This window comes from Sapajus apella, unplaced genomic scaffold (genome assembly GCF_009761245.1).
Source record: "Sapajus apella isolate SASKATOON/1434 unplaced genomic scaffold, GSC_monkey_1.0 scaffold14, whole genome shotgun sequence".
Classification (NCBI taxonomy): domain Eukaryota; kingdom Metazoa; phylum Chordata; class Mammalia; order Primates; family Cebidae; genus Sapajus; species Sapajus apella.
The window spans coordinates 5313772-5318974 of NW_022436954.1; positions in this window are offsets into that span (position 1 = coordinate 5313772).

The following is a 5203-nucleotide window of genomic DNA, read 5'->3' on the forward strand; positions in this document are numbered from 1 at the left end:
AGTGGCGAGAAGCTGAGATCGAGTGGAGAGAACCTGAGATCGAGTGGCGAGAAGCTGAGATCGAGTGGTGAGAAGCTGAGATCGAGTGGAGAGAAGCTGGGAACCAGTGGAGAGAAGCTGGGATCAAGCAGAGAGAAGCTGAGGTTGAGTGGAGAAAAGCTGGGGTCAAGTGCGGAGAACCTGAGATCTAGTGAGAAGTTGGGGACCAGTGGGGAGAAGCTGAAGGGTTCAAGAACGGGGAGCATAAATGAGAACATTGAAAAAGTGACAGAAGTTACTGGTGATGAAAGAGTGATGGCATTTACTGATGATGAGATGGAAATTCCTTTTGAAAGTGTCAAAGGGAGTGATGAACTGCAAGGGACTGAGGAAGGAGTGGGAGTTGAGAGGGGCATCTTGCATGAAGTGAGAGACATTACTGATGAATCTGTTTCTATGGAAAAGAAAGATGTTATAGGTGAAGGTACCAGTGAATGAGGCAGATGAAGGGTTGACACCAAAGAAGGAAATAGAGGCAGACAGGGGAAGTCAGAGGAGAAATTAGAGCCAGACAGAACATTATTGACGCCGAAGGGGTAAAGTTGAGAGAGGAAACGAGAGAGTCTGAGCCTAAAATAAAAGTGAGTGGAAGTGAGTTAGAAGAGCTGCTGGGGCTGAAGGCAGAGGCCAGAATCAAAGGAAACAGAGGAGTATGTGGTTCAGAGAGAAGTGGGAACATATGGAGGAGAAAGAGAGGACGTGGTAACATGTTGACAGAGGAAACTTGGATATTGAGAGAAAAGCTGCGACTGGGGAGCTCATAGGGAAATGTTTGAGAAAAGGATGGAGGATGGGCTAGAAGGATTTAGTCTGACACATGATGGGGTGTATGAGATGGAGGAGAATTGCACCAGAATAAAGGGTAGATTTTGAGGATTGTGGAAGAAGGTGCAGGCTGAAGTAGACAAAATTTCTGAAAGAATGAAGGGCTCCCAAGTGACAAAAGCAGGAGGAGAGGAGATAAGAAAGAAGTGAGGAAAAAACATAAGAAGCCACATGCTATAATGGTGATTGTGTTTATTGGTATGTCCTTCACTATTTCTTTTCCCTTCCCTTCCTTCCTTCCCTCCCTCCCTCCCTCCAACCCTTTCTTCCTTGCCTCCGTCCCTCCCTCGTTCCCTCCCTTCCTTCCTCCCTCCCTTCCTTCCTCCCTCCCTCCCTTCCTTCCTTCCTTCCTTCCTTCCTTCCTTCTTTCCTTGCCTTCCTCCCTCCCTCCCTCCCGACTCTCTTCCCCTCTCCTCCCCTCCCCTCCCCTGTCCTTGCTTTTGGACAGTCTTGCTCTGTGGCCTGGGCTGGAGTGTAGTGGCACAATCTCGGCTCACTGCAATTTCCACCTCCCAGGCTCAGGCAGTTCTACTGCCTCAGCCTCCAAGTAGCTGGGATTACAAGCGCCTGCCACCACACCCGGCTAATTTTTGTATTTTTAGTAGAGATGGGGTTTCACCATGTTGGCCAGCCTGGTCCCAAACTCCTGATCTCAAGTGATCTGCCTGCCTTGGCCTCCGAAAGTGCTGGGATTATAGGCGTCAGCCACCACCTGGTCTACTGTATCCTGTTTTATCAGTGGGGTCTTGTGACCTGTGTCCTGGGAAACTAGGCTTACCCTTGGGAAAGTAGTCCTGCAGAATTCCTATGTCAATATCACCTCTCTTTATTCTTCTGTGTTGCACTCCTACTGCCTGGATCTTAGATATTCCTGTTTCTTGTTTTACTCTCTCGCTTTGGTCAACTGCATCATCTAATAGCTCCTAGAGAAAGTAACTATGGGAGGTAAACTTTGGGATGCTATCTGTCTGAAAATCTTAATTCTTTGTTCATAATTGACTGATAGTTTTGCTAGGTATAGAATTCTAGGCTGGAAATATTTTTCCCTTAGATTTTTGAAGGCATTTCCTCACTATCTTCTTCTTTTTTTCCTTTAAATTTAATTTTTTTTGAGACAGAGTCTCACTGTTACCCATGCAGGAATGCAATGGCATGATCTTGGCTCACTGCAACCTCCACCTCCTGGTTCAAGTGATTCTCAGGCCTCAGACTCCTGAGTAGCTGAGATTACAGCCATGTGCCACCATGCCTGGCTAATTCCCTTACTATCTTCTACCTTCCAAATATTGCTATTTGTAAGTTTTTTTGTTCTTTTAATTCTATAGATAGTGTTTTTCTTCTCTATATAAATTACCTGTTTGCTACTGCTCCCTAACTCAACCTGCATCCTCATCCCATTTTTTTCTGGCTTTACTAGAGGATCTTGGACCCTGAATTATAGCTGTTATCTTTTTTTCTCCTTTTGTCTTCCTCTTCTTGTTCTACTCTCTGGGCAATTTCATCACCTTCAAAACAATTGATATATAATAGATGTACATATTTTGGGGGTACATGTAATATTTCGATACATTCCTATAAGTGTAAAGATCAAATTAGGGCAATTGGAATATCCATCATCTTAAATATTTATCTTTTCTTTATGCCAGGAATATTTGAATCATTCTCTTCTAGCAATTTTGAAACGTACAATAGATTATTGTTAACTACAGTCACCCTACAGATCTATAGACACTAGGTCCCATTTCTTCTATCTAACTGTACATTTCTACTCATTAATTAACATGTGTTTATTTCCTCCATCCTTCCTGGCCTCCAGTAACCACCAATCTCATCTCTTTTTTCATGAGATCCACTTTCAACTTTATTAAGTGTATCTTCCTATCCTTTCTGTTGAAATTTTACATTTTAACTTTCTTGTTCATTGATTGCTTCTTTTCTTATATATAGTATTTCTGTTCTTGTTTCATGAGCCTGTTCTCTTAGCTCTCCAAGGACTTTTCCAGTTTTCAAGTTTTCTTCTACTTTTCTTATTGTTTTCCCTGAGTTTCCCTCTCCTGCTTTCTCCACCCCTCCTTTTTGTGTGTGTGTATATTGTTGGAAGTTTTCCTCAAATGTTTGATCTTTGGCTGTTCATATTTAAGAATGAGGCATTAAGCAGAGGCCATTGGAAGCAAAATGTGCATGGATGGGGCTTATCTATGGCCTTCACTCTGTGGTGACTGGAGCAAGCAGGATTTTTTTACTGGGTACATTCAATATCAGAATCTCTAGATCTCACTGAAGAGACCATCTCATTTCTCCAGAGAATTCTCCAATCTGTCTAGGGGATATCTGCATGGCCACTGCTATAGAGGTTACAGCAGCAGGGTGCAGGGAAAGGATTGTGGAGCCTGGCCAAGTATGTGTTTCTATTACAGGGTTTTTTTTTTTTTTTTTTTGAAACGGAGTTTTGCTCTTGTTACCCAGGCTGGAGTGCAATGGCGTGATCTCGGCTCACCGCAACCTCCGTCTCCCGGGTTCAGGCAATTCTCCTGCCTCAGCCTCCTGAGTAGCTGGGATTACAGGCACGCGCCACCATGCCCAGCTAATTTTTTTTATTTTTTTTTATTTTTATTTTTTTAGTAGAGACGGGGTTTCACCATGTTGACCAGGCTGGTCTCGATCTCTTGGCCTCGTGATCCACCCGCCTCGGCCTCCCAAAGTGCTGGGATTACAGGCTTGAGCCACCGCGCCCGGCCTATTACAGGGTTTTTTGTTTGTTTGTTTGTTTTGAGACTGGGTCTTGCTCTATTCCCCAGGCTGGAGCACAGTGTTGTGATCTCGGCTCACTGAAACCTTTGCCTCCCAGGTTCCAGTGATTCTCCTGCCTCAGCCACCCAAGTAGCTGGGATTATAGGCCTGTGGCTAATTTTTGTATTTTTGGTAGAGACAGGGTTTCACCATGTTGGCCAGGCTGGTCTTGAACTCCTGACCTCAAATGATCCCTCCACTTCTGCTTCCCAAAGTACTGAGGTTACAGGCATGAGCCACCGTGCCCATTCGAGTCAGTTTTCTTACTGACATTTTACATGCTGGATTTATCTGGTTGTGTCCTGATGGTGTCATTTAGTTCGTTCTTCTATCGTAGTTCCCGTAGTTCTTCACTGGAAGTTGAGGCTAGAGGCCCTGACTTCTCTTTCTCCATCACATTCATCACCGTCTGACTCAGAGCTTTCCTACTGTAGCTGTTTACATTCATCTCTCCCCACTAGGATATAAGTGAGCTTATACTGGCAGCAGTGTGTGTCTGTCTGGTTGCCCTCTCTAGTCCAGTGTCTAACCTGCATGTAGTAGCATTCAGCATGTGTTTGCAGAATGAATCAACCCGTCGTATTCAGTGGCTTTATCAGTCTCAGTATTATTTAACATCTATTGAGAAATTGCTATAATGATTTACCCTGTTTCTTAGAATATGTCACATTTTTTCGAAGCCTCAAAAGCCTGAAACTGTCTTTGATCCATACTTGTACTTGAGGTTTCACTAGATGTAGAATTTCCCTCAGCAGCATGAAGATGTGCGCTTTTGTTTTCTTCCTTCCTGCATGGCCATTGAGAGTCCAGATCTATTTTTACGCTGAGGCAGTTGCACAACCAGGCATTCTTTGTATGAGACCTGTTTGCTTCTCCCTGACTCTGCTATTTCTGCTTCATTATTGGGCAGAAGCTGAGAGCTTGCTCTTCCATTTTCTGGGAACTCTGATCCCATTGTTAGACAATAAAGTGGAGATACTGGATATGGGCAGAGTTGTAAAGATAAGCTATAGATGGCTCAAGCCTCCTAGTGGGATCTTCTTGACAAATGATGATGATAGCTAACATTTGCTAAATTCTTGTAATAATCAGAGTAATTTACTCAGCACCATGCTAAGCACTTTACACACTCTCTATAATTTAGTCCAACAGCTCTTTGAGGTAGGAACTATTACTCTATCAACTCTTCCCGGAGCCATGCGCAGAGCCCAGGCAGCCTGACTCCAGAGCTGAGCTGGAAACCGCTCTGTCTGCTGAATGGCCTCCTCTGTTCTTACTAGACAAGCCCTGGACCTCAGCTTCCTCACCTGCCAGAGCAAGGCCTGAGATCCTGCATGGGGTTAGGGAATGAGGCTGTGTAACAACCCTTCCATTCATTCCACGCATACTTGCTGGATGAGCACTTCAGTGGCAAGTGTTTAAAAATATAAGTATTATCTGGGCATGGTGGCTCACACCTGTACTCCCAGCACTTTGGGAGGCCAAGGTGGGCAGATTATCTGACGTCAAGAGTTTGAGACCAGCCTGGCCAACGTGGTAAAACCCCATC